This window comes from Pleurodeles waltl, chromosome 7 (assembly GCF_031143425.1).
Source record: "Pleurodeles waltl isolate 20211129_DDA chromosome 7, aPleWal1.hap1.20221129, whole genome shotgun sequence".
In the NCBI taxonomy this organism is placed as follows: domain Eukaryota; kingdom Metazoa; phylum Chordata; class Amphibia; order Caudata; family Salamandridae; genus Pleurodeles; species Pleurodeles waltl.
Window position 1 is genome coordinate 11145682 of NC_090446.1, and position 25908 is coordinate 11171589.

The 25908-nt window shown below is 49.7% G+C and overlaps 27 non-coding genes across 27 annotated transcripts; all 27 read left to right on the forward strand.

Moving 5' to 3' along the window:
• The first annotated feature begins 688 nt into the window (after positions 1-688).
• TRNAS-AGA (transfer RNA serine (anticodon AGA)) lies at positions 689-770 on the forward strand. The gene has a single exon. It is a non-coding gene; the product is annotated as a tRNA-Ser (tRNA).
• A 222-nt stretch (positions 771-992) lies between these two features.
• Positions 993-1074, forward strand: TRNAS-UGA (transfer RNA serine (anticodon UGA)). The gene has a single exon. It is a non-coding gene; the product is annotated as a tRNA-Ser (tRNA).
• A 570-nt stretch (positions 1075-1644) lies between these two features.
• TRNAS-CGA (transfer RNA serine (anticodon CGA)) lies at positions 1645-1726 on the forward strand. The gene has a single exon. It is a non-coding gene; the product is annotated as a tRNA-Ser (tRNA).
• A 1852-nt stretch (positions 1727-3578) lies between these two features.
• Positions 3579-3660, forward strand: TRNAS-AGA (transfer RNA serine (anticodon AGA)). Its single transcript has one exon. It is a non-coding gene; the product is annotated as a tRNA-Ser (tRNA).
• A 222-nt stretch (positions 3661-3882) lies between these two features.
• TRNAS-UGA (transfer RNA serine (anticodon UGA)) lies at positions 3883-3964 on the forward strand. The gene has a single exon. It is a non-coding gene; the product is annotated as a tRNA-Ser (tRNA).
• A 570-nt stretch (positions 3965-4534) lies between these two features.
• TRNAS-UGA (transfer RNA serine (anticodon UGA)) lies at positions 4535-4616 on the forward strand. The gene has a single exon. It is a non-coding gene; the product is annotated as a tRNA-Ser (tRNA).
• Positions 4617-6478: 1862 nt separating this feature from the next.
• Positions 6479-6560, forward strand: TRNAS-AGA (transfer RNA serine (anticodon AGA)). The gene has a single exon. It is a non-coding gene; the product is annotated as a tRNA-Ser (tRNA).
• A 222-nt stretch (positions 6561-6782) lies between these two features.
• Positions 6783-6864, forward strand: TRNAS-UGA (transfer RNA serine (anticodon UGA)). The gene has a single exon. It is a non-coding gene; the product is annotated as a tRNA-Ser (tRNA).
• A 570-nt stretch (positions 6865-7434) lies between these two features.
• Positions 7435-7516, forward strand: TRNAS-CGA (transfer RNA serine (anticodon CGA)). Its single transcript has one exon. It is a non-coding gene; the product is annotated as a tRNA-Ser (tRNA).
• Positions 7517-9368: 1852 nt separating this feature from the next.
• Positions 9369-9450, forward strand: TRNAS-AGA (transfer RNA serine (anticodon AGA)). Its single transcript has one exon. It is a non-coding gene; the product is annotated as a tRNA-Ser (tRNA).
• A 222-nt stretch (positions 9451-9672) lies between these two features.
• TRNAS-UGA (transfer RNA serine (anticodon UGA)) lies at positions 9673-9754 on the forward strand. Its single transcript has one exon. It is a non-coding gene; the product is annotated as a tRNA-Ser (tRNA).
• A 570-nt stretch (positions 9755-10324) lies between these two features.
• Positions 10325-10406, forward strand: TRNAS-CGA (transfer RNA serine (anticodon CGA)). The gene has a single exon. It is a non-coding gene; the product is annotated as a tRNA-Ser (tRNA).
• Positions 10407-12258: 1852 nt separating this feature from the next.
• On the forward strand, positions 12259-12340 carry TRNAS-AGA (transfer RNA serine (anticodon AGA)). The gene has a single exon. It is a non-coding gene; the product is annotated as a tRNA-Ser (tRNA).
• Positions 12341-12562: 222 nt separating this feature from the next.
• On the forward strand, positions 12563-12644 carry TRNAS-UGA (transfer RNA serine (anticodon UGA)). The gene has a single exon. It is a non-coding gene; the product is annotated as a tRNA-Ser (tRNA).
• Positions 12645-13214: 570 nt separating this feature from the next.
• TRNAS-CGA (transfer RNA serine (anticodon CGA)) lies at positions 13215-13296 on the forward strand. Its single transcript has one exon. It is a non-coding gene; the product is annotated as a tRNA-Ser (tRNA).
• Positions 13297-15148: 1852 nt separating this feature from the next.
• On the forward strand, positions 15149-15230 carry TRNAS-AGA (transfer RNA serine (anticodon AGA)). Its single transcript has one exon. It is a non-coding gene; the product is annotated as a tRNA-Ser (tRNA).
• Positions 15231-15452: 222 nt separating this feature from the next.
• Positions 15453-15534, forward strand: TRNAS-UGA (transfer RNA serine (anticodon UGA)). The gene has a single exon. It is a non-coding gene; the product is annotated as a tRNA-Ser (tRNA).
• A 570-nt stretch (positions 15535-16104) lies between these two features.
• Positions 16105-16186, forward strand: TRNAS-CGA (transfer RNA serine (anticodon CGA)). Its single transcript has one exon. It is a non-coding gene; the product is annotated as a tRNA-Ser (tRNA).
• A 1862-nt stretch (positions 16187-18048) lies between these two features.
• On the forward strand, positions 18049-18130 carry TRNAS-AGA (transfer RNA serine (anticodon AGA)). Its single transcript has one exon. It is a non-coding gene; the product is annotated as a tRNA-Ser (tRNA).
• A 222-nt stretch (positions 18131-18352) lies between these two features.
• TRNAS-UGA (transfer RNA serine (anticodon UGA)) lies at positions 18353-18434 on the forward strand. The gene has a single exon. It is a non-coding gene; the product is annotated as a tRNA-Ser (tRNA).
• Positions 18435-19004: 570 nt separating this feature from the next.
• TRNAS-CGA (transfer RNA serine (anticodon CGA)) lies at positions 19005-19086 on the forward strand. Its single transcript has one exon. It is a non-coding gene; the product is annotated as a tRNA-Ser (tRNA).
• Positions 19087-20938: 1852 nt separating this feature from the next.
• Positions 20939-21020, forward strand: TRNAS-AGA (transfer RNA serine (anticodon AGA)). Its single transcript has one exon. It is a non-coding gene; the product is annotated as a tRNA-Ser (tRNA).
• A 222-nt stretch (positions 21021-21242) lies between these two features.
• TRNAS-UGA (transfer RNA serine (anticodon UGA)) lies at positions 21243-21324 on the forward strand. The gene has a single exon. It is a non-coding gene; the product is annotated as a tRNA-Ser (tRNA).
• A 570-nt stretch (positions 21325-21894) lies between these two features.
• On the forward strand, positions 21895-21976 carry TRNAS-CGA (transfer RNA serine (anticodon CGA)). Its single transcript has one exon. It is a non-coding gene; the product is annotated as a tRNA-Ser (tRNA).
• Positions 21977-23828: 1852 nt separating this feature from the next.
• TRNAS-AGA (transfer RNA serine (anticodon AGA)) lies at positions 23829-23910 on the forward strand. Its single transcript has one exon. It is a non-coding gene; the product is annotated as a tRNA-Ser (tRNA).
• A 222-nt stretch (positions 23911-24132) lies between these two features.
• TRNAS-UGA (transfer RNA serine (anticodon UGA)) lies at positions 24133-24214 on the forward strand. The gene has a single exon. It is a non-coding gene; the product is annotated as a tRNA-Ser (tRNA).
• A 570-nt stretch (positions 24215-24784) lies between these two features.
• On the forward strand, positions 24785-24866 carry TRNAS-CGA (transfer RNA serine (anticodon CGA)). Its single transcript has one exon. It is a non-coding gene; the product is annotated as a tRNA-Ser (tRNA).
• Positions 24867-25908: the final 1042 nt, after the last annotated feature.

Here is a 25908-nt window from a genome sequence, read left to right on the forward strand (position 1 = left end):
GTAGTCGTTACCAAGTGGTTAAGGCGATGGACTAGATATCATTTGGTGTCTCCACGAGTATGTTCAAATCCTGCCGACTACGTCAGATGACATTTTTGGGATTCCTCTTCAGGGCCTCCTGCGTGGGAGAACAAGGGAGCAGCCTCTATGCAAAGCAGTCAGTAAAACAGAATATGAAGCAAAGACCATTAAAGCCACAGAAGAAAGATATGAACCCAGGCCAAATGCATCCTGCTCCCCCTCCCTCACCTGTCAGGCACTAGTCTGCAGAGAAACTGAACACGCCCACTCTCCTCCAAGGAGAATTCAGCTCAGGAAACGCCTAGCCACAGGCCCTAGATTGGACGAGGCACTTCTTTTCATACCTGTAAAGACCAACCCGTCTCTCTGTGGAGTCCATTCATGGCCTCCAAGACAGAAGTTTTGCCATGGTGCCTATCGTGGCTGCCATCTCCCTGACGTTAAAGCTACCACCTCTTCCGGCCTGATTTTTTTCCCCCGTCTCAAAACATGAACATACAAGGAGTGCTAATTTCACATGCATGCCTGCTTTTAGCTTGAGACGCTTTAGAAAGTCTTCTGTGGAATAGGAATGATGTATAGGAGAGCAGGGAAAATGGTCCAGTGAACGGAAAGAAAAAAGACTACGGATGGAGGTAAAGTGCCCTGTTGAGATTCACTTGTGTGGGTAGTTGTGGCCGAGTGGTTAAGGCGATGGACTAGAAATCCATTGGGGTATCCCCGCGCAGGTTCGAATCCTGCCAACTACGCTGTCCCTTTTGTGAACAGTATTTTCCCATAATTCTTTGAAATACCTTCTGGCATAAATGCGGGCTCCAAAAGCAGGACTAATAGGGTCAGCGGCCTGGGAGGGCTCAAACTTTTGCCATTGTGGCCTTCCTCTCTAGAAAAGGACTGCTTCTGTCCAGAGGCTAGACCGCCAGCAGAAATAGAAACGAGCTACGTTGAAAATGGACCATAGCTTTAAGCAAGTAGTCGTGGCCGAGTGGTTAAGGCGATGGACTTGAAATCCATTGGGGTCTCCCCGCGTAGGTTCAAATCCTGCCGACTACGTGCTACTTCACCTTTGGTGATATTTTATACTTCATATTAAATGGCATCTGCACAAGCAGGCCGAATATAGCTATCACTCTCAATAGAGCTAAGGAAGGCGAAACACTGGGCAGGGAATGGGATCAAAAGAGTGGCCGGAGAAGGCATGAGACTACCTGTCTGGCACTCCTGCCACTTGTGCACCCCAGCTGTCGAGAAGACACATGTCGAGTAATAGCCAAGGAGATTGGGAAAGAACTTCAGTTATCATCTCGCCAGTAAGTTCCATCTGAGGTATCAGATGCATGAAGGAAGTAGCCTTATTGGGGCGTCTGACAGTGTCATTATTTTCCTAAAGTGTCATAACTACATTCTTTTACAACCTCCTTTTTGCTTTTCTCTGGCCAGGAACATGAACTTTATAATAGTGCCTTTGAGTCACGTCAGTATGCAGGTATGGACCGAGTGTATTTTTTGCAGTAGAACGGATAGGCAAAGATGGGAAGGCAGTGGAGCAGAGTGAACTGAGGGAAAGAAAAAGACTGCTGTGAGAGTGAGAACCTCAGCTTAAGTGGCAGCCACCCCTCGTGAGTAGTCGTGGCCGAGTGGTTAAGGCGATGGACTCGAAATCCATTGGGGTGTCCCCGCGCAGGTTCAAATCCTGCCGACTACGTCGGTGCTCTTTCACAATGATGTGTTAGGTTTTTCCTTGGATGCCTCCTTTCCCAGGAATAAGCATGTATTATTCAACAACGTTGAGAGCACAGGTAAAACAAAGACAAGAATGTGAAACAATGCACTGTGCAATGCCAGCATGAAAACTCTCAAGGAGTACGCTGCCCAGGCCTACAGCTTCTCAGACACTGTATCTGTCTATTTTGGGGAGCTGCAGAGAAGCCTTGCCTGTGCTTTTCGAGCCTGCTGTCTGGGGTGAGTGCCTGGATAAATTGTTGTTGGGAAGGACAAGGCAGCTAGCTCCTCTACAGGGGTCAATTTAGGAGGTTGGTGGGAAGCACAGGAAGGGGCAGGAAGGAAGCTCTCTGCTGTTGCTTCTCGGCCTAGGCAGAGCTGCAGGTGTGGTTAAAAAGGATTGGCGTTTGGCCAGGTCCCAGACCACAGTGCAACCTAGGGCAACAAGAGAGGTGAGGCTACTGAGGCCCTTACCCTGAGCCTTCTGACCCCACCGCCCCTTTGGCCCCGATCGGCCAAAACCTCTCTATAAGGGCTAAAGGTGATTATTATATATGCCTGAGTAACTTAGGGTCCCTCGCATAAATGGACTCCTGCTGAAGGAGCTCGCCTTTGCTTTGGGACTGGCCCAACACGGCCTTGCTCTCCTCAACAAACCTGCCACCAGCCAGGAGGCTGAATGGCTTGCAGAAGGACACTCCCAGGTATGCCCAAGCACTTCATTTGCATAGAGACTACCCTCTCTTGGGCCCGCCTCCACTCACCTATTAAGTAATGTGGCTAGAATATCAAGACAGAAAGAGGAGCAGGGCCTGACAGCCTTTCAAAGGCTCAACTGAGGTGCTGGGCTGACGGCTGGGATCACCAAAGCCTGGGATGACTCCAATATGGAAGCAGAAGCCTTAGGGCAAACAAAGGTCAGCAGTTGATGTGCTGTAAAGAAGAAGGGCTGCAGAGGGCCTCAGCAAAGCCTTCGGAATACTTGTGGATTGGCAGGAGTGCCTATATTTGTTTTTTGAGAAGCACCTTGCCAGTGCAAAGGATTGCTGAGGAAGAGGAAGGAGCAGAGCGGAATGACTGGAGCCAGTGAGGTTGCCTGTGAAGACATGAAGGGCTATGTTGAAAGGGGCACCGCTTGCAGAGCCAAGTAGTCGTTACCAAGTGGTTAAGGCGATGGACTAGATATCATTTGGCGTCTCCACGAGTATGTTCAAATCCTGCCGACTACGTCAGATGACATTTTTGGGATTCCTCTTCAGGGCCTCCTGCGTGGGAGAACAAGGGAGCAGCCTCTATGCAAAGCAGTCAGTAAAACAGAATATGAAGCAAAGACCATTAAAGCCACAGAAGAAAGATATGAACCCAGGCCAAATGCATCCTGCTCCCCCTCCCTCACCTGTCAGGCACTAGTCTGCAGAGAAACTGAACACGCCCACTCTCCTCCAAGGAGAATTCAGCTCAGGAAACGCCTAGCCACAGGCCCTAGATTGGACGAGGCACTTCTTTTCATACCTGTAAAGACCAACCCGTCTCTCTGTGGAGTCCATTCATGGCCTCCAAGACAGAAGTTTTGCCATGGTGCCTATCGTGGCTGCCATCTCCCTGACGTTAAAGCTACCACCTCTTCCGGCCTGATTTTTTTCCCCCGTCTCAAAACATGAACATACAAGGAGTGCTAATTTCACATGCATGCCTGATTTTAGCTTGAGACGCTTTAGAAAGTCTTCTGTGGAATAGGAATGATGTATAGGAGAGCAGGGAAAATGGTCCAGTGAACGGAAAGAAAAAAGACTACGGATGGAGGTAAAGTGCCCTGTTGAGATTCACTTGTGTGGGTAGTTGTGGCCGAGTGGTTAAGGCGATGGACTAGAAATCCATTGGGGTATCCCCGCGCAGGTTCGAATCCTGCCAACTACGCTGTCCCTTTTGTGAACAGTATTTTCCCATAATTCTTTGAAATACCTTCTGGCATAAATGCGGGCTCCAAAAGCAGGACTAATAGGGTCAGCGGCCTGGGAGGGCTCAAACTTTTGCCATTGTGGCCTTCCTCTCTAGAAAAGGACTGCTTCTGTCCAGAGGCTAGACCGCCAGCAGAAATAGAAACGAGCTACGTTGAAAATGGACCATAGCTTTAAGCAAGTAGTCGTGGCCGAGTGGTTAAGGCGATGGACTTGAAATCCATTGGGGTCTCCCCGCGTAGGTTCAAATCCTGCCGACTACGTGCTACTTCACCTTTGGTGATATTTTATACTTCATATTAAATGGCATCTGCACAAGCAGGCCGAATATAGCTATCACTCTCAATAGAGCTAAGGAAGGCGAAACACTGGGCAGGGAATGGGATCAAAAGAGTGGCCGGAGAAGGCATGAGACTACCTGTCTGGCACTCCTGCCACTTGTGCACCCCAGCTGTCGAGAAGACACATGTCGAGTAATAGCCAAGGAGATTGGGAAAGAACTTCAGTTATCATCTCGCCAGTAAGTTCCATCTGAGGTATCAGATGCATGAAGGAAGTAGCCTTATTGGGGCGTCTGACAGTGTCATTATTTTCCTAAAGTGTCATAACTGCATTCTTTTACAACCTCCTTTTTGCTTTTCTCTGGCCAGGAACATGAACTTTATAATAGTGCCTTTGAGTCACGTCAGTATGCAGGTATGGACCGAGTGTATTTTTTGCAGTAGAACGGATAGGCAAAGATGGGAAGGCAGTGGAGCAGAGTGAACTGAGGGAAAGAAAAAGACTGCTGTGAGAGTGAGAACCTCAGCTTAAGTGGCAGCCACCCCTCGTGAGTAGTCGTGGCCGAGTGGTTAAGGCGATGGACTTGAAATCCATTGGGGTGTCCCCGCGCAGGTTCAAATCCTGCCGACTACGTCGGTGCTCTTTCACAATGATGTGTTAGGTTTTTCCTTGGATGCCTCCTTTCCCAGGAATAAGCATGTATTATTCAACAACGTTGAGAGCACAGGTAAAACAAAGACAAGAATGTGAAACAATGCACTGTGCAATGCCAGCATGAAAACTCTCAAGGAGTACGCTGCCCAGGCCTACAGCTTCTCAGACACTGTGTCTGTCTATTTTGGGGAGCTGCAGAGAAGCCTTGCCTGTGCTTTTCGAGCCTGCTGTCTGGGGTGAGTGCCTGGATAAATTGTTGTTGGGAAGGACAAGGCAGCTAGCTCCTCTACAGGGGTCAATTTAGGAGGTTGGTGGGAAGCACAGGAAGGGGCAGGAAGGAAGCTCTCTGCTGTTGCTTCTCGGCCTAGGCAGAGCTGCAGGTGTGGTTAAAAAGGATTGGCGTTTGGCCAGGTCCCAGACCACAGTGCAACCTAGGGCAACAAGAGAGGTGAGGCTACTGAGGCCCTTACCCTGAGCCTTCTGACCCCACCGCCCCTTTGGCCCCGATCGGCCACGATCGGCCAAAACCTCTCTATAAGGGCTAAAGGTGATTATTATATATGCCTGAGTAACTTAGGGTCCCTCGCATAAATGGACTCCTGCTGAAGGAGCTCGCCTTTGCTTTGGGACTGGCCCAACACGGCCTTGCTCTCCTCAACAAACCTGCCACCAGCCAGGAGGCTGAATGGCTTGCAGAAGGACACTCCCAGGTATGCCCAAGCACTTCATTTGCATAGAGACTACCCTCTCTTGGGCCCGCCTCCACTCACCTATTAAGTAATGTGGCTAGAATATCAAGACAGAAAGAGGAGCAGGGCCTGACAGCCTTTCAAAGGCTCAACTGAGGTGCTGGGCTGACGGCTGGGATCACCAAAGCCTGGGATGACTCCAATATGGAAGCAGAAGCCTTAGGGCAAACAAAGGTCAGCAGTTGATGTGCTGTAAAGAAGAAGGGCTGCAGAGGGCCTCAGCAAAGCCTTCGGAATACTTGTGGATTGGCAGGAGTGCCTATATTTGTTTTTTGAGAAGCACCTTGCCAGTGCAAAGGATTGCTGAGGAAGAGGAAGGAGCAGAGCGGAATGACTGGAGCCAGTGAGGTTGCCTGTGAAGACATGAAGGGCTATGTTGAAAGGGGCACCGCTTGCAGAGCCAAGTAGTCGTTACCAAGTGGTTAAGGCGATGGACTAGATATCATTTGGCGTCTCCACGAGTATGTTCAAATCCTGCCGACTACGTCAGATGACATTTTTGGGATTCCTCTTCAGGGCCTCCTGCGTGGGAGAACAAGGGAGCAGCCTCTATGCAAAGCAGTCAGTAAAACAGAATATGAAGCAAAGACCATTAAAGCCACAGAAGAAAGATATGAACCCAGGCCAAATGCATCCTGCTCCCCCTCCCTCACCTGTCAGGCACTAGTCTGCAGAGAAACTGAACACGCCCACTCTCCTCCAAGGAGAATTCAGCTCAGGAAACGCCTAGCCACAGGCCCTAGATTGGACGAGGCACTTCTTTTCATACCTGTAAAGACCAACCCGTCTCTCTGTGGAGTCCATTCATGGCCTCCAAGACAGAAGTTTTGCCATGGTGCCTATCGTGGCTGCCATCTCCCTGACGTTAAAGCTACCACCTCTTCCGGCCTGATTTTTTTCCCCCGTCTCAAAACATGAACATACAAGGAGTGCTAATTTCACATGCATGCCTGCTTTTAGCTTGAGACGCTTTAGAAAGTCTTCTGTGGAATAGGAATGATGTATAGGAGAGCAGGGAAAATGGTCCAGTGAACGGAAAGAAAAAAGACTACGGATGGAGGTAAAGTGCCCTGTTGAGATTCACTTGTGTGGGTAGTTGTGGCCGAGTGGTTAAGGCGATGGACTAGAAATCCATTGGGGTATCCCCGCGCAGGTTCGAATCCTGCCAACTACGCTGTCCCTTTTGTGAACAGTATTTTCCCATAATTCTTTGAAATACCTTCTGGCATAAATGCGGGCTCCAAAAGCAGGACTAATAGGGTCAGCGGCCTGGGAGGGCTCAAACTTTTGCCATTGTGGCCTTCCTCTCTAGAAAAGGACTGCTTCTGTCCAGAGGCTAGACCGCCAGCAGAAATAGAAACGAGCTACGTTGAAAATGGACCATAGCTTTAAGCAAGTAGTCGTGGCCGAGTGGTTAAGGCGATGGACTTGAAATCCATTGGGGTCTCCCCGCGTAGGTTCAAATGCTGCCGACTACGTGCTACTTCACCTTTGGTGATATTTTATACTTCATATTAAATGGCATCTGCACAAGCAGGCCGAATATAGCTATCACTCTCAATAGAGCTAAGGAAGGCGAAACACTGGGCAGGGAATGGGATCAAAAGAGTGGCCGGAGAAGGCATGAGACTACCTGTCTGGCACTCCTGCCACTTGTGCACCCCAGCTGTCGAGAAGACACATGTCGAGTAATAGCCAAGGAGATTGGGAAAGAACTTCAGTTATCATCTCGCCAGTAAGTTCCATCTGAGGTATCAGATGCATGAAGGAAGTAGCCTTATTGGGGCGTCTGACAGTGTCATTATTTTCCTAAAGTGTCATAACTGCATTCTTTTACAACCTCCTTTTTGCTTTTCTCTGGCCAGGAACATGAACTTTATAATAGTGCCTTTGAGTCACGTCAGTATGCAGGTATGGACCGAGTGTATTTTTTGCAGTAGAACGGATAGGCAAAGATGGGAAGGCAGTGGAGCAGAGTGAACTGAGGGAAAGAAAAAGACTGCTGTGAGAGTGAGAACCTCAGCATAAGTGGCAGCCACCCCTCGTGAGTAGTTGTGGCCGAGTGGTTAAGGCGATGGACTCGAAATCCATTGGGGTGTCCCCGCGCAGGTTCAAATCCTGCCGACTACGTCGGTGCTCTTTCACAATGATGTGTTAGGTTTTTCCTTGGATGCCTCCTTTCCCAGGAATAAGCATGTATTATTCAACAACGTTGAGAGCACAGGTAAAACAAAGACAAGAATGTGAAACAATGCACTGTGCAATGCCAGCATGAAAACTCTCAAGGAGTACGCTGCCCAGGCCTACAGCTTCTCAGACACTGTATCTGTCTATTTTGGGGAGCTGCAGAGAAGCCTTGCCTGTGCTTTTCGAGCCTGCTGTCTGGGGTGAGTGCCTGGATAAATTGTTGTTGGGAAGGACAAGGCAGCTAGCTCCTCTACAGGGGTCAATTTAGGAGGTTGGTGGGAAGCACAGGAAGGGGCAGGAAGGAAGCTCTCTGCTGTTGCTTCTCGGCCTAGGCAGAGCTGCAGGTGTGGTTAAAAAGGATTGGCGTTTGGCCAGGTCCCAGACCACAGTGCAACCTAGGGCAACAAGAGAGGTGAGGCTACTGAGGCCCTTACCCTGAGCCTTCTGACCCCACCGCCCCTTTGGCCCCGATCGGCCAAAACCTCTCTATAAGGGCTAAAGGTGATTATTATATATGCCTGAGTAACTTAGGGTCCCTCGCATAAATGGACTCCTGCTGAAGGAGCTCGCCTTTGCTTTGGGACTGGCCCAACACGGCCTTGCTCTCCTCAACAAACCTGCCACCAGCCAGGAGGCTGAATGGCTTGCAGAAGGACACTCCCAGGTATGCCCAAGCACTTCATTTGCATAGAGACTACCCTCTCTTGGGCCCGCCTCCACTCACCTATTAAGTAATGTGGCTAGAATATCAAGACAGAAAGAGGAGCAGGGCCTGACAGCCTTTCAAAGGCTCAACTGAGGTGCTGGGCTGACGGCTGGGATCACCAAAGCCTGGGATGACTCCAATATGGAAGCAGAAGCCTTAGGGCAAACAAAGGTCAGCAGTTGATGTGCTGTAAAGAAGAAGGGCTGCAGAGGGCCTCAGCAAAGCCTTCGGAATACTTGTGGATTGGCAGGAGTGCCTATATTTGTTTTTTGAGAAGCACCTTGCCAGTGCAAAGGATTGCTGAGGAAGAGGAAGGAGCAGAGCGGAATGACTGGAGCCAGTGAGGTTGCCTGTGAAGAGATGAAGGGCTATGTTGAAAGGGGCACCGCTTGCAGAGCCAAGTAGTCGTTACCAAGTGGTTAAGGCGATGGACTAGATATCATTTGGCGTCTCCACGAGTATGTTCAAATCCTGCCGACTACGTCAGATGACATTTTTGGGATTCCTCTTCAGGGCCTCCTGCGTGGGAGAACAAGGGAGCAGCCTCTATGCAAAGCAGTCAGTAAAACAGAATATGAAGCAAAGACCATTAAAGCCACAGAAGAAAGATATGAACCCAGGCCAAATGCATCCTGCTCCCCCTCCCTCACCTGTCAGGCACTAGTCTGCAGAGAAACTGAACACGCCCACTCTCCTCCAAGGAGAATTCAGCTCAGGAAACGCCTAGCCACAGGCCCTAGATTGGACGAGGCACTTCTTTTCATACCTGTAAAGACCAACCCGTCTCTCTGTGGAGTCCATTCATGGCCTCCAAGACAGAAGTTTTGCCATGGTGCCTATCGTGGCTGCCATCTCCCTGACGTTAAAGCTACCACCTCTTCCGGCCTGATTTTTTTCCCCCGTCTCAAAACATGAACATACAAGGAGTGCTAATTTCACATGCATGCCTGCTTTTAGCTTGAGACGCTTTAGAAAGTCTTCTGTGGAATAGGAATGATGTATAGGAGAGCAGGGAAAATGGTCCAGTGAACGGAAAGAAAAAAGACTACGGATGGAGGTAAAGTGCCCTGTTGAGATTCACTTGTGTGGGTAGTTGTGGCCGAGTGGTTAAGGCGATGGACTAGAAATCCATTGGGGTATCCCCGCGCAGGTTCGAATCCTGCCAACTACGCTGTCCCTTTTGTGAACAGTATTTTCCCATAATTCTTTGAAATACCTTCTGGCATAAATGCGGGCTCCAAAAGCAGGACTAATAGGGTCAGCGGCCTGGGAGGGCTCAAACTTTTGCCATTGTGGCCTTCCTCTCTAGAAAAGGACTGCTTCTGTCCAGAGGCTAGACCGCCAGCAGAAATAGAAACGAGCTACGTTGAAAATGGACCATAGCTTTAAGCAAGTAGTCGTGGCCGAGTGGTTAAGGTGATGGACTTGAAATCCATTGGGGTCTCCCCGCGTAGGTTCAAATGCTGCCGACTACGTGCTACTTCACCTTTGGTGATATTTTATACTTCATATTAAATGGCATCTGCACAAGCAGGCCGAATATAGCTATCACTCTCAATAGAGCTAAGGAAGGCGAAACACTGGGCAGGGAATGGGATCAAAAGAGTGGCCGGAGAAGGCATGAGACTACCTGTCTGGCACTCCTGCCACTTGTGCACCCCAGCTGTCGAGAAGACACATGTCGAGTAATAGCCAAGGAGATTGGGAAAGAACTTCAGTTATCATCTCGCCAGTAAGTTCCATCTGAGGTATCAGATGCATGAAGGAAGTAGCCTTATTGGGGCGTCTGACAGTGTCATTATTTTCCTAAAGTGTCATAACTGCATTCTTTTACAACCTCCTTTTTGCTTTTCTCTGGCCAGGAACATGAACTTTATAATAGTGCCTTTGAGTCACGTCAGTATGCAGGTATGGACCGAGTGTATTTTTTGCAGTAGAACGGATAGGCAAAGATGGGAAGGCAGTGGAGCAGAGTGAACTGAGGGAAAGAAAAAGACTGCTGTGAGAGTGAGAACCTCAGCTTAAGTGGCAGCCACCCCTCGTGAGTAGTTGTGGCCGAGTGGTTAAGGCGATGGACTCGAAATCCATTGGGGTGTCCCCGCGCAGGTTCAAATCCTGCCGACTACGTCGGTGCTCTTTCACAATGATGTGTTAGGTTTTTCCTTGGATGCCTCCTTTCCCAGGAATAAGCATGTATTATTCAACAACGTTGAGAGCACAGGTAAAACAAAGACAAGAATGTGAAACAATGCACTGTGCAATGCCAGCATGAAAACTCTCAAGGAGTACGCTGCCCAGGCCTACAGCTTCTCAGACACTGTATCTGTCTATTTTGGGGAGCTGCAGAGAAGCCTTGCCTGTGCTTTTCGAGCCTGCTGTCTGGGGTGAGTGCCTGGATAAATTGTTGTTGGGAAGGACAAGGCAGCTAGCTCCTCTACAGGGGTCAATTTAGGAGGTTGGTGGGAAGCACAGGAAGGGGCAGGAAGGAAGCTCTCTGCTGTTGCTTCTCGGCCTAGGCAGAGCTGCAGGTGTGGTTAAAAAGGATTGGCGTTTGGCCAGGTCCCAGACCACAGTGCAACCTAGGGCAACAAGAGAGGTGAGGCTACTGAGGCCCTTACCCTGAGCCTTCTGACCCCACCGCCCCTTTGGCCCCGATCGGCCAAAACCTCTCTATAAGGGCTAAAGGTGATTATTATATATGCCTGAGTAACTTAGGGTCCCTCGCATAAATGGACTCCTGCTGAAGGAGCTCGCCTTTGCTTTGGGACTGGCCCAACACGGCCTTGCTCTCCTCAACAAACCTGCCACCAGCCAGGAGGCTGAATGGCTTGCAGAAGGACACTCCCAGGTATGCCCAAGCACTTCATTTGCATAGAGACTACCCTCTCTTGGGCCCGCCTCCACTCACCTATTAAGTAATGTGGCTAGAATATCAAGACAGAAAGAGGAGCAGGGCCTGACAGCCTTTCAAAGGCTCAACTGAGGTGCTGGGCTGACGGCTGGGATCACCAAAGCCTGGGATGACTCCAATATGGAAGCAGAAGCCTTAGGGCAAACAAAGGTCAGCAGTTGATGTGCTGTAAAGAAGAAGGGCTGCAGAGGGCCTCAGCAAAGCCTTCGGAATACTTGTGGATTGGCAGGAGTGCCTATATTTGTTTTTTGAGAAGCACCTTGCCAGTGCAAAGGATTGCTGAGGAAGAGGAAGGAGCAGAGCGGAATGACTGGAGCCAGTGAGGTTGCCTGTGAAGAGATGAAGGGCTATGTTGAAAGGGGCACCGCTTGCAGAGCCAAGTAGTCGTTACCAAGTGGTTAAGGCGATGGACTAGATATCATTTGGCGTCTCCACGAGTATGTTCAAATCCTGCCGACTACGTCAGATGACATTTTTGGGATTCCTCTTCAGGGCCTCCTGCGTGGGAGAACAAGGGAGCAGCCTCTATGCAAAGCAGTCAGTAAAACAGAATATGAAGCAAAGACCATTAAAGCCACAGAAGAAAGATATGAACCCAGGCCAAATGCATCCTGCTCCCCCTCCCTCACCTGTCAGGCACTAGTCTGCAGAGAAACTGAACACGCCCACTCTCCTCCAAGGAGAATTCAGCTCAGGAAACGCCTAGCCACAGGCCCTAGATTGGACGAGGCACTTCTTTTCATACCTGTAAAGACCAACCCGTCTCTCTGTGGAGTCCATTCATGGCCTCCAAGACAGAAGTTTTGCCATGGTGCCTATCGTGGCTGCCATCTCCCTGACGTTAAAGCTACCACCTCTTCCGGCCTGATTTTTTTCCCCCGTCTCAAAACATGAACATACAAGGAGTGCTAATTTCACATGCATGCCTGCTTTTAGCTTGAGACGCTTTAGAAAGTCTTCTGTGGAATAGGAATGATGTATAGGAGAGCAGGGAAAATGGTCCAGTGAACGGAAAGAAAAAAGACTACGGATGGAGGTAAAGTGCCCTGTTGAGATTCACTTGTGTGGGTAGTTGTGGCAGAGTGGTTAAGGCGATGGACTAGAAATCCATTGGGGTATCCCCGCGCAGGTTCGAATCCTGCCAACTACGCTGTCCCTTTTGTGAACAGTATTTTCCCATAATTCTCTGAAATACCTTCTGGCATAAATGCGGGCTCCAAAAGCAGGACTAATAGGGTCAGCGGCCTGGGAGGGCTCAAACTTTTGCCATTGTGGCCTTCCTCTCTAGAAAAGGACTGCTTCTGTCCAGAGGCTAGACCGCCAGCAGAAATAGAAACGAGCTACGTTGAAAATGGACCATAGCTTTAAGCAAGTAGTCGTGGCCGAGTGGTTAAGGCGATGGACTTGAAATCCATTGGGGTCTCCCCGCGTAGGTTCAAATCCTGCCGACTACGTGCTACTTCACCTTTGGTGATATTTTATACTTCATATTAAATGGCATCTGCACAAGCAGGCCGAATATAGCTATCACTCTCAATAGAGCTAAGGAAGGCGAAACACTGGGCAGGGAATGGGATCAAAAGAGTGGCCGGAGAAGGCATGAGACTACCTGTCTGGCACTCCTGCCACTTGTGCACCCCAGCTGTCGAGAAGACACATGTCGAGTAATAGCCAAGGAGATTGGGAAAGAACTTCAGTTATCATCTCGCCAGTAAGTTCCATCTGAGGTATCAGATGCATGAAGGAAGTAGCCTTATTGGGGCGTCTGACAGTGTCATTATTTTCCTAAAGTGTCATAACTGCATTCTTTTACAACCTCCTTTTTGCTTTTCTCTGGCCAGGAACATGAACTTTATAATAGTGCCTTTGAGTCACGTCAGTATGCAGGTATGGACCGAGTGTATTTTTTGCAGTAGAACGGATAGGCAAAGATGGGAAGGCAGTGGAGCAGAGTGAACTGAGGGAAAGAAAAAGACTGCTGTGAGAGTGAGAACCTCAGCTTAAGTGGCAGCCACCCCTCGTGAGTAGTCGTGGCCGAGTGGTTAAGGCGATGGACTCGAAATCCATTGGGGTGTCCCCGCGCAGGTTCAAATCCTGCCGACTACGTCGGTGCTCTTTCACAATGATGTGTTAGGTTTTTCCTTGGATGCCTCCTTTCCCAGGAATAAGCATGTATTATTCAACAACGTTGAGAGCACAGGTAAAACAAAGACAAGAATGTGAAACAATGCACTGTGCAATGCCAGCATGAAAACTCTCAAGGAGTACGCTGCCCAGGCCTACAGCTTCTCAGACACTGTATCTGTCTATTTTGGGGAGCTGCAGAGAAGCCTTGCCTGTGCTTTTCGAGCCTGCTGTCTGGGGTGAGTGCCTGGATAAATTGTTGTTGGGAAGGACAAGGCAGCTAGCTCCTCTACAGGGGTCAATTTAGGAGGTTGGTGGGAAGCACAGGAAGGGGCAGGAAGGAAGCTCTCTGCTGTTGCTTCTCGGCCTAGGCAGAGCTGCAGGTGTGGTTAAAAAGGATTGGCGTTTGGCCAGGTCCCAGACCACAGTGCAACCTAGGGCAACAAGAGAGGTGAGGCTACTGAGGCCCTTACCCTGAGCCTTCTGACCCCACCGCCCCTTTGGCCCCGATCGGCCAAAACCTCTCTATAAGGGCTAAAGGTGATTATTATATATGCCTGAGTAACTTAGGGTCCCTCGCATAAATGGACTCCTGCTGAAGGAGCTCGCCTTTGCTTTGGGACTGGCCCAACACGGCCTTGCTCTCCTCAACAAACCTGCCACCAGCCAGGAGGCTGAATGGCTTGCAGAAGGACACTCCCAGGTATGCCCAAGCACTTCATTTGCATAGAGACTACCCTCTCTTGGGCCCGCCTCCACTCACCTATTAAGTAATGTGGCTAGAATATCAAGACAGAAAGAGGAGCAGGGCCTGACAGCCTTTCAAAGGCTCAACTGAGGTGCTGGGCTGACGGCTGGGATCACCAAAGCCTGGGATGACTCCAATATGGAAGCAGAAGCCTTAGGGCAAACAAAGGTCAGCAGTTGATGTGCTGTAAAGAAGAAGGGCTGCAGAGGGCCTCAGCAAAGCCTTCGGAATACTTGTGGATTGGCAGGAGTGCCTATATTTGTTTTTTGAGAAGCACCTTGCCAGTGCAAAGGATTGCTGAGGAAGAGGAAGGAGCAGAGCGGAATGACTGGAGCCAGTGAGGTTGCCTGTGAAGACATGAAGGGCTATGTTGAAAGGGGCACCGCTTGCAGAGCCAAGTAGTCGTTACCAAGTGGTTAAGGCGATGGACTAGATATCATTTGGCGTCTCCACGAGTATGTTCAAATCCTGCCGACTACGTCAGATGACATTTTTGGGATTCCTCTTCAGGGCCTCCTGCGTGGGAGAACAAGGGAGCAGCCTCTATGCAAAGCAGTCAGTAAAACAGAATATGAAGCAAAGACCATTAAAGCCACAGAAGAAAGATATGAACCCAGGCCAAATGCATCCTGCTCCCCCTCCCTCACCTGTCAGGCACTAGTCTGCAGAGAAACTGAACACGCCCACTCTCCTCCAAGGAGAATTCAGCTCAGGAAACGCCTAGCCACAGGCCCTAGATTGGACGAGGCACTTCTTTTCATACCTGTAAAGACCAACCCGTCTCTCTGTGGAGTCCATTCATGGCCTCCAAGACAGAAGTTTTGCCATGGTGCCTATCGTGGCTGCCATCTCCCTGACGTTAAAGCTACCACCTCTTCCGGCCTGATTTTTTTCCCCCGTCTCAAAACATGAACATACAAGGAGTGCTAATTTCACATGCATGCCTGCTTTTAGCTTGAGACGCTTTAGAAAGTCTTCTGTGGAATAGGAATGATGTATAGGAGAGCAGGGAAAATGGTCCAGTGAACGGAAAGAAAAAAGACTACGGATGGAGGTAAAGTGCCCTGTTGAGATTCACTTGTGTGGGTAGTTGTGGCCGAGTGGTTAAGGCGATGGACTAGAAATCCATTGGGGTATCCCCGCGCAGGTTCGAATCCTGCCAACTACGCTGTCCCTTTTGAGAACAGTATTTTCCCATAATTCTTTGAAATACCTTCTGGCATAAATGCGGGCTCCAAAAGCAGGACTAATAGGGTCAGCGGCCTGGGAGGGCTCAAACTTTTGCCATTGTGGCCTTCCTCTCTAGAAAAGGACTGCTTCTGTCCAGAGGCTAGACCGCCAGCAGAAATAGAAACGAGCTACGTTGAAAATGGACCATAGCTTTAAGCAAGTAGTCGTGGCCGAGTGGTTAAGGCGATGGACTTGAAATCCATTGGGGTCTCCCCGTGTAGGTTCAAATCCTGCCGACTACGTGCTACTTCACCTTTGGTGATATTTTATACTTCATATTAAATGGCATCTGCACAAGCAGGCCGAATATAGCTATCACTCTCAATAGAGCTAAGGAAGGCGAAACACTGGGCAGGGAATGGGATCAAAAGAGTGGCCGGAGAAGGCATGAGACTACCTGTCTGGCACTCCTGCCACTTGTGCACCCCAGCTGTCGAGAAGACACATGTCGAGTAATAGCCAAGGAGATTGGGAAAGAACTTCAGTTATCATCTCGCCAGTAAGTTCCATCTGAGGTATCAGATGCATGAAGGAAGTAGCCTTATTGGGGCGTCTGACAGTGTCATTATTTTCCTAAAGTGTCATAACTGCATTCTTTTACAACCTCCTTTTTGCTTTTCTCTGGCCAGGAACATGAACTTTATAATAGTGCCTTTGAGTCACGTCAGTATGCAGGTATGGACCGAGTGTATTTTTTGCAGTAGAACGGATAGGCAAAGATGGGAAGGCAGTGGAGCAGAGTGAACTGAGGGAAAGAAAAAGACTGCTGTGAGAGTGAGAACCTCAGCTTAAGTGGCAGCCACCCCTCGTGAGTAGTCGTGGCCGAGTGGTTAAGGCGATGGACTCGAAATCCATTGGGGTGTCCCCGCGCAGGTTCAAATCCTGCCGACTACGTCGGTGCTCTTTCACAATGATGTGTTAGGTTTTTCCTTGGATGCCTCCTTTCCCAGGAATAAGCATGTATTATTCAACAACGTTGAGAGCACAGGTAAAACAAAGACAAGAATGTGAAACAATGCACTGTGCAATGCCAGCATGAAAACTCTCAAGGAGTACGCTGCCCAGGCCTACAGCTTCTCAGACACTGTATCTGTCTATTTTGGGGAGCTGCAGAGAAGCCTTGCCTGTGCTTTTCGAGCCTGCTGTCTGGGGTGAGTGCCTGGATAAATTGTTGTTGGGAAGGACAAGGCAGCTAGCTCCTCTACAGGGGTCAATTTAGGAGGTTGGTGGGAAGCACAGGAAGGGGCAGGAAGGAAGCTCTCTGCTGTTGCTTCTCGGCCTAGGCAGAGCTGCAGGTGTGGTTAAAAAGGATTGGCGTTTGGCCAGGTCCCAGACCACAGTGCAACCTAGGGCAACAAGAGAGGTGAGGCTACTGAGGCCCTTACCCTGAGCCTTCTGACCCCACCGCCCCTTTGGCCCCGATCGGCCACGATCGGCCAAAACCTCTCTATAAGGGCTAAAGGTGATTATTATATATGCCTGAGTAACTTAGGGTCCCTCGCATAAATGGACTCCTGCTGAAGGAGCTCGCCTTTGCTTTGGGACTGGCCCAACACGGCCTTGCTCTCCTCAACAAACCTGCCACCAGCCAGGAGGCTGAATGGCTTGCAGAAGGACACTCCCAGGTATGCCCAAGCACTTCATTTGCATAGAGACTACCCTCTCTTGGGCCCGCCTCCACTCACCTATTAAGTAATGTGGCTAGAATATCAAGACAGAAAGAGGAGCAGGGCCTGACAGCCTTTCAAAGGCTCAACTGAGGTGCTGGGCTGACGGCTGGGATCACCAAAGCCTGGGATGACTCCAATATGGAAGCAGAAGCCTTAGGGCAAACAAAGGTCAGCAGTTGATGTGCTGTAAAGAAGAAGGGCTGCAGAGGGCCTCAGCAAAGCCTTCGGAATACTTGTGGATTGGCAGGAGTGCCTATATTTGTTTTTTGAGAAGCACCTTGCCAGTGCAAAGGATTGCTGAGGAAGAGGAAGGAGCAGAGCGGAATGACTGGAGCCAGTGAGGTTGCCTGTGAAGACATGAAGGGCTATGTTGAAAGGGGCACCGCTTGCAGAGCCAAGTAGTCGTTACCAAGTGGTTAAGGCGATGGACTAGATATCATTTGGCGTCTCCACGAGTATGTTCAAATCCTGCCGACTACGTCAGATGACATTTTTGGGATTCCTCTTCAGGGCCTCCTGCGTGGGAGAACAAGGGAGCAGCCTCTATGCAAAGCAGTCAGTAAAACAGAATATGAAGCAAAGACCATTAAAGCCACAGAAGAAAGATATGAACCCAGGCCAAATGCATCCTGCTCCCCCTCCCTCACCTGTCAGGCACTAGTCTGCAGAGAAACTGAACACGCCCACTCTCCTCCAAGGAGAATTCAGCTCAGGAAACGCCTAGCCACAGGCCCTAGATTGGACGAGGCACTTCTTTTCATACCTGTAAAGACCAACCCGTCTCTCTGTGGAGTCCATTCATGGCCTCCAAGACAGAAGTTTTGCCATGGTGCCTATCGTGGCTGCCATCTCCCTGACGTTAAAGCTACCACCTCTTCCGGCCTGATTTTTTTCCCCCGTCTCAAAACATGAACATACAAGGAGTGCTAATTTCACATGCATGCCTGCTTTTAGCTTGAGACGCTTTAGAAAGTCTTCTGTGGAATAGGAATGATGTATAGGAGAGCAGGGAAAATGGTCCAGTGAACGGAAAGAAAAAAGACTACGGATGGAGGTAAAGTGCCCTGTTGAGATTCACTTGTGTGGGTAGTTGTGGCCGAGTGGTTAAGGCGATGGACTAGAAATCCATTGGGGTATCCCCGCGCAGGTTCGAATCCTGCCAACTACGCTGTCCCTTTTGTGAACAGTATTTTCCCATAATTCTTTGAAATACCTTCTGGCATAAATGCGGGCTCCAAAAGCAGGACTAATAGGGTCAGCGGCCTGGGAGGGCTCAAACTTTTGCCATTGTGGCCTTCCTCTCTAGAAAAGGACTGCTTCTGTCCAGAGGCTAGACCGCCAGCAGAAATAGAAACGAGCTACGTTGAAAATGGACCATAGCTTTAAGCAAGTAGTCGTGGCCGAGTGGTTAAGGCGATGGACTTGAAATCCATTGGGGTCTCCCCGCGTAGGTTCAAATGCTGCCGACTACGTGCTACTTCACCTTTGGTGATATTTTATACTTCATATTAAATGGCATCTGCACAAGCAGGCCGAATATAGCTATCACTCTCAATAGAGCTAAGGAAGGCGAAACACTGGGCAGGGAATGGGATCAAAAGAGTGGCCGGAGAAGGCATGAGACTACCTGTCTGGCACTCCTGCCACTTGTGCACCCCAGCTGTCGAGAAGACACATGTCGAGTAATAGCCAAGGAGATTGGGAAAGAACTTCAGTTATCATCTCGCCAGTAAGTTCCATCTGAGGTATCAGATGCATGAAGGAAGTAGCCTTATTGGGGCGTCTGACAGTGTCATTATTTTCCTAAAGTGTCATAACTGCATTCTTTTACAACCTCCTTTTTGCTTTTCTCTGGCCAGGAACATGAACTTTATAATAGTGCCTTTGAGTCACGTCAGTATGCAGGTATGGACCGAGTGTATTTTTTGCAGTAGAACGGATAGGCAAAGATGGGAAGGCAGTGGAGCAGAGTGAACTGAGGGAAAGAAAAAGACTGCTGTGAGAGTGAGAACCTCAGCTTAAGTGGCAGCCACCCCTCGTGAGTAGTCGTGGCCGAGTGGTTAAGGCGATGGACTCGAAATCCATTGGGGTGTCCCCGCGCAGGTTCAAATCCTGCCGACTACGTCGGTGCTCTTTCACAATGATGTGTTAGGTTTTTCCTTGGATGCCTCCTTTCCCAGGAATAAGCATGTATTATTCAACAACGTTGAGAGCACAGGTAAAACAAAGACAAGAATGTGAAACAATGCACTGTGCAATGCCAGCATGAAAACTCTCAAGGAGTACGCTGCCCAGGCCTACAGCTTCTCAGACACTGTATCTGTCTATTTTGGGGAGCTGCAGAGAAGCCTTGCCTGTGCTTTTCGAGCCTGCTGTCTGGGGTGAGTGCCTGGATAAATTGTTGTTGGGAAGGACAAGGCAGCTAGCTCCTCTACAGGGGTCAATTTAGGAGGTTGGTGGGAAGCACAGGAAGGGGCAGGAAGGAAGCTCTCTGCTGTTGCTTCTCGGCCTAGGCAGAGCTGCAGGTGTGGTTAAAAAGGATTGGCGTTTGGCCAGGTCCCAGACCACAGTGCAACCTAGGGCAACAAGAGAGGTGAGGCTACTGAGGCCCTTACCCTGAGCCTTCTGACCCCACCGCCCCTTTGGCCCCGATCGGCCAAAACCTCTCTATAAGGGCTAAAGGTGATTATTATATATGCCTGAGTAACTTAGGGTCCCTCGCATAAATGGACTCCTGCTGAAGGAGCTCGCCTTTGCTTTGGGACTGGCCCAACACGGCCTTGCTCTCCTCAACAAACCTGCCACCAGCCAGGAGGCTGAATGGCTTGCAGAAGGACACTCCCAGGTATGCCCAAGCACTTCATTTGCATAGAGACTACCCTCTCTTGGGCCCGCCTCCACTCACCTATTAAGTAATGTGGCTAGAATATCAAGACAGAAAGAGGAGCAGGGCCTGACAGCCTTTCAAAGGCTCAACTGAGGTGCTGGGCTGACGGCTGGGATCACCAAAGCCTGGGATGACTCCAATATGGAAGCAGAAGCCTTAGGGCAAACAAAGGTCAGCAGTTGATGTGCTGTAAAGAAGAAGGGCTGCAGAGGGCCTCAGCAAAGCCTTCGGAATACTTGTGGATTGGCAGGAGTGCCTATATTTGTTTTTTGAGAAGCACCTTGCCAGTGCAAAGGATTGCTGAGGAAGAGGAAGGAGCAGAGCGGAATGACTGGAGCCAGTGAGGTTGTCTGTGAAGACATGAAGGGCTATGTTGAAAGGGGCACCGCTTGCAGAGCCAAGTAGTCGTTACCAAGTGGTTAAGGCGATGGACTAGATATCATTTGGTGTCTCCACGAGTATGTTCAAATCCTGCCGACTACGTCAGATGACATTTTTGGGATTCCTCTTCAGGGCCTCCTGCGTGGGAGAACAAGGGAGCAGCCTCTATGCAAAGCAGTCAGTAAAACAGAATATGAAGCAAAGACCATTAAAGCCACAGAAGAAAGATATGAACCCAGGCCAAATGCATCCTGCTCCCCCTCCCTCACCTGTCAGGCACTAGTCTGCAGAGAAACTGAACACGCCCACTCTCCTCCAAGGAGAATTCAGCTCAGGAAACGCCTAGCCACAGGCCCTAGATTGGACGAGGCACTTCTTTTCATACCTGTAAAGACCAACCCGTCTCTCTGTGGAGTCCATTCATGGCCTCCAAGACAGAAGTTTTGCCATGGTGCCTATCGTGGCTGCCATCTCCCTGACGTTAAAGCTACCACCTCTTCCGGCCTGATTTTTTTCCCCCGTCTCAAAACATGAACATACAAGGAGTGCTAATTTCACATGCATGCCTGCTTTTAGCTTGAGACGCTTTAGAAAGTCTTCTGTGGAATAGGAATGATGTATAGGAGAGCAGGGAAAATGGTCCAGTGAACGGAAAGAAAAAAGACTACGGATGGAGGTAAAGTGCCCTGTTGAGATTCACTTGTGTGGGTAGTTGTGGCCGAGTGGTTAAGGCGATGGACTAGAAATCCATTGGGGTATCCCCGCGCAGGTTCGAATCCTGCCAACTACGCTGTCCCTTTTGTGAACAGTATTTTCCCATAATTCTTTGAAATACCTTCTGGCATAAATGCGGGCTCCAAAAGCAGGACTAATAGGGTCAGCGGCCTGGGAGGGCTCAAACTTTTGCCATTGTGGCCTTCCTCTCTAGAAAAGGACTGCTTCTGTCCAGAGGCTAGACCGCCAGCAGAAATAGAAACGAGCTACGTTGAAAATGGACCATAGCTTTAAGCAAGTAGTCGTGGCCGAGTGGTTAAGGCGATGGACTTGAAATCCATTGGGGTCTCCCCGCGTAGGTTCAAATGCTGCCGACTACGTGCTACTTCACCTTTGGTGATATTTTATACTTCATATTAAATGGCATCTGCACAAGCAGGCCGAATATAGCTATCACTCTCAATAGAGCTAAGGAAGGCGAAACACTGGGCAGGGAATGGGATCAAAAGAGTGGCCGGAGAAGGCATGAGACTACCTGTCTGGCACTCCTGCCACTTGTGCACCCCAGCTGTCGAGAAGGCACATGTCGAGTAATAGCCAAGGAGATTGGGAAAGAACTTCAGTTATCATCTCGCCAGTAAGTTCCATCTGAGGTATCAGATGCATGAAGGAAGTAGCCTTATTGGGGCGTCTGACAGTGTCATTATTTTCCTAAAGTGTCATAACTGCATTCTTTTACAACCTCCTTTTTGCTTTTCTCTGGCCAGGAACATGAACTTTATAATAGTGCCTTTGAGTCACGTCAGTATGCAGGTATGGACCGAGTGTATTTTTTGCAGTAGAACGGATAGGCAAAGATGGGAAGGCAGTGGAGCAGAGTGAACTGAGGGAAAGAAAAAGACTGCTGTGAGAGTGAGAACCTCAGCTTAAGTGGCAGCCACCCCTCGTGAGTAGTCGTGGCCGAGTGGTTAAGGCGATGGACTCGAAATCCATTGGGGTGTCCCCGCGCAGGTTCAAATCCTGCCGACTACGTCGGTGCTCTTTCACAATGATGTGTTAGGTTTTTCCTTGGATGCCTCCTTTCCCAGGAATAAGCATGTATTATTCAACAACGTTGAGAGCACAGGTAAAACAAAGACAAGAATGTGAAACAATGCACTGTGCAATGCCAGCATGAAAACTCTCAAGGAGTACGCTGCCCAGGCCTACAGCTTCTCAGACACTGTATCTGTCTATTTTGGGGAGCTGCAGAGAAGCCTTGCCTGTGCTTTTCGAGCCTGCTGTCTGGGGTGAGTGCCTGGATAAATTGTTGTTGGGAAGGACAAGGCAGCTAGCTCCTCTACAGGGGTCAATTTAGGAGGTTGGTGGGAAGCACAGGAAGGGGCAGGAAGGAAGCTCTCTGCTGTTGCTTCTCGGCCTAGGCAGAGCTGCAGGTGTGGTTAAAAAGGATTGGCGTTTGGCCAGGTCCCAGACCACAGTGCAACCTAGGGCAACAAGAGAGGTGAGGCTACTGAGGCCCTTACCCTGAGCCTTCTGACCCCACCGCCCCTTTGGCCCCGATCGGCCAAAACCTCTCTATAAGGGCTAAAGGTGATTATTATATATGCCTGAGTAACTTAGGGTCCCTCGCATAAATGGACTCCTGCTGAAGGAGCTCGCCTCTGCTTTGGGACTGGCCCAACACGGCCTTGCTCTCCTCAACAAACCTGCCACCAGCCAGGAGGCTGAATGGCTTGCAGAAGGACACTCCCAGGTATGCCCAAGCACTTCATTTGCATAGAGACTACCCTCTCTTGGGCCCGCCTCCACTCACCTATTAAGTAATGTGGCTAGAATATCAAGACAGAAAGAGGAGCAGGGCCTGACAGCCTTTCAAAGGCTCAACTGAGGTGCTGGGCTGACGGCTGGGATCACCAAAGCCTGGGATGACTCCAATATGGAAGCAGAAGCCTTAGGGCAAACAAAGGTCAGCAGTTGATGTGCTGTAAAGAAGAAGGGCTGCAGAGGGCCTCAGCAAAGCCTTCGGAATACTTGTGGATTGGCAGGAGTGCCTATATTTGTTTTTTGAGAAGCACCTTGCCAGTGCAAAGGATTGCTGAGGAAGAGGAAGGAGCAGAGCGGAATGACTGGAGCCAGTGAGGTTGCCTGTGAAGACATGAAGGGCTATGTTGAAAGGGGCACCGCTTGCAGAGCCAAGTAGTCGTTACCAAGTGGTTAAGGCGATGGACTAGATATCATTTGGTGTCTCCACGAGTATGTTCAAATCCTGCCGACTACGTCAGATGACATTTTTGGGATTCCTCTTCAGGGCCTCCTGCGTGGGAGAACAAGGGAGCAGCCTCTATGCAAAGCAGTCAGTAAAACAGAATATGAAGCAAAGACCATTAAAGCCACAGAAGAAAGATATGAACCCAGGCCAAATGCATCCTGCTCCCCCTCCCTCACCTGTCAGGCACTAGTCTGCAGAGAAACTGAACACGCCCACTCTCCTCCAAGGAGAATTCAGCTCAGGAAACGCCTAGCCACAGGCCCTAGATTGGACGAGGCACTTCTTTTCATACCTGTAAAGACCAACCCGTCTCTCTGTGGAGTCCATTCATGGCCTCCAAGACAGAAGTTTTGCCATGGTGCCTATCGTGGCTGCCATCTCCCTGACGTTAAAGCTACCACCTCTTCCGGCCTGATTTTTTTCCCCCGTCTCAAAACATGAACATACAAGGAGTGCTAATTTCACATGCATACCTGCTTTTAGCTTGAGACGCTTTAGAAAGTCTTCTGTGGAATAGGAATGATGTATAGGAGAGCAGGGAAAATGGTCCAGTGAACGGAAAGAAAAAAGACTACGGATGGAGGTAAAGTGCCCTGTTGAGATTCACTTGTGTGGGTAGTTGTGGCCGAGTGGTTAAGGCGATGGACTAGAAATCCATTGGGGTATCCCCGCGCAGGTTCGAATCCTGCCAACTACGCTGTCCCTTTTGTGAACAGTATTTTCCCATAATTCTTTGAAATACCTTCTGGCATAAATGCGGGCTCCAAAAGCAGGACTAATAGGGTCAGCGGCCTGGGAGGGCTCAAACTTTTGCCATTGTGGCCTTCCTCTCTAGAAAAGGACTGCTTCTGTCCAGAGGCTAGACCGCCAGCAGAAATAGAAACGAGCTACGTTGAAAATGGACCATAGCTTTAAGCAAGTAGTCGTGGCCGAGTGGTTAAGGCGATGGACTTGAAATCCATTGGGGTCTCCCCGCGTAGGTTCAAATCCTGCCGACTACGTGCTACTTCACCTTTGGTGATATTTTATACTTCATATTAAATGGCATCTGCACAAGCAGGCCGAATATAGCTATCACTCTCAATAGAGCTAAGGAAGGCGAAACACTGGGCAGGGAATGGGATCAAAAGAGTGGCCGGAGAAGGCATGAGACTACCTGTCTGGCACTCCTGCCACTTGTGCACCCCAGCTGTCGAGAAGACACATGTCGAGTAATAGCCAAGGAGATTGGGAAAGAACTTCAGTTATCATCTCGCCAGTAAGTTCCATCTGAGGTATCAGATGCATGAAGGAAGTAGCCTTATTGGGGCGTCTGACAGTGTCATTATTTTCCTAAAGTGTCATAACTACATTCTTTTACAACCTCCTTTTTGCTTTTCTCTGGCCAGGAACATGAACTTTATAATAGTGCCTTTGAGTCACGTCAGTATGCAGGTATGGACCGAGTGTATTTTTTGCAGTAGAACGGATAGGCAAAGATGGGAAGGCAGTGGAGCAGAGTGAACTGAGGGAAAGAAAAAGACTGCTGTGAGAGTGAGAACCTCAGCTTAAGTGGCAGCCACCCCTCGTGAGTAGTCGTGGCCGAGTGGTTAAGGCGATGGACTCGAAATCCATTGGGGTGTCCCCGCGCAGGTTCAAATCCTGCCGACTACGTCGGTGCTCTTTCACAATGATGTGTTAGGTTTTTCCTTGGATGCCTCCTTTCCCAGGAATAAGCATGTATTATTCAACAACGTTGAGAGCACAGGTAAAACAAAGACAAGAATGTGAAACAATGCACTGTGCAATGCCAGCATGAAAACTCTCAAGGAGTACGCTGCCCAGGCCTACAGCTTCTCAGACACTGTATCTGTCTATTTTGGGGAGCTGCAGAGAAGCCTTGCCTGTGCTTTTCGAGCCTGCTGTCTGGGGTGAGTGCCTGGATAAATTGTTGTTGGGAAGGACAAGGCAGCTAGCTCCTCTACAGGGGTCAATTTAGGAGGTTGGTGGGAAGCACAGGAAGGGGCAGGAAGGAAGCTCTCTGCTGTTGCTTCTCGGCCTAGGCAGAGCTGCAGGTGTGGTTAAAAAGGATTGGCGTTTGGCCAGGTCCCAGACCACAGTGCAACCTAGGGCAACAAGAGAGGTGAGGCTACTGAGGCCCTTACCCTGAGCCTTCTGACCCCACCGCCCCTTTGGCCCCGATCGGCCAAAACCTCTCTATAAGGGCTAAAGGTGATTATTATATATGCCTGAGTAACTTAGGGTCCCTCGCATAAATGGACTCCTGCTGAAGGAGCTCGCCTTTGCTTTGGGACTGGCCCAACACGGCCTTGCTCTCCTCAACAAACCTGCCACCAGCCAGGAGGCTGAATGGCTTGCAGAAGGACACTCCCAGGTATGCCCAAGCACTTCATTTGCATAGAGACTACCCTCTCTTGGGCCCGCCTCCACTCACCTATTAAGTAATGTGGCTAGAATATCAAGACAGAAAGAGGAGCAGGGCCTGACAGCCTTTCAAAGGCTCAACTGAGGTGCTGGGCTGACGGCTGGGATCACCAAAGCCTGGGATGACTCCAATATGGAAGCAGAAGCCTTAGGGCAAACAAAGGTCAGCAGTTGATGTGCTGTAAAGAAGAAGGGCTGCAGAGGGCCTCAGCAAAGCCTTCGGAATACTTGTGGATTGGCAGGAGTGCCTATATTTGTTTTTTGAGAAGCA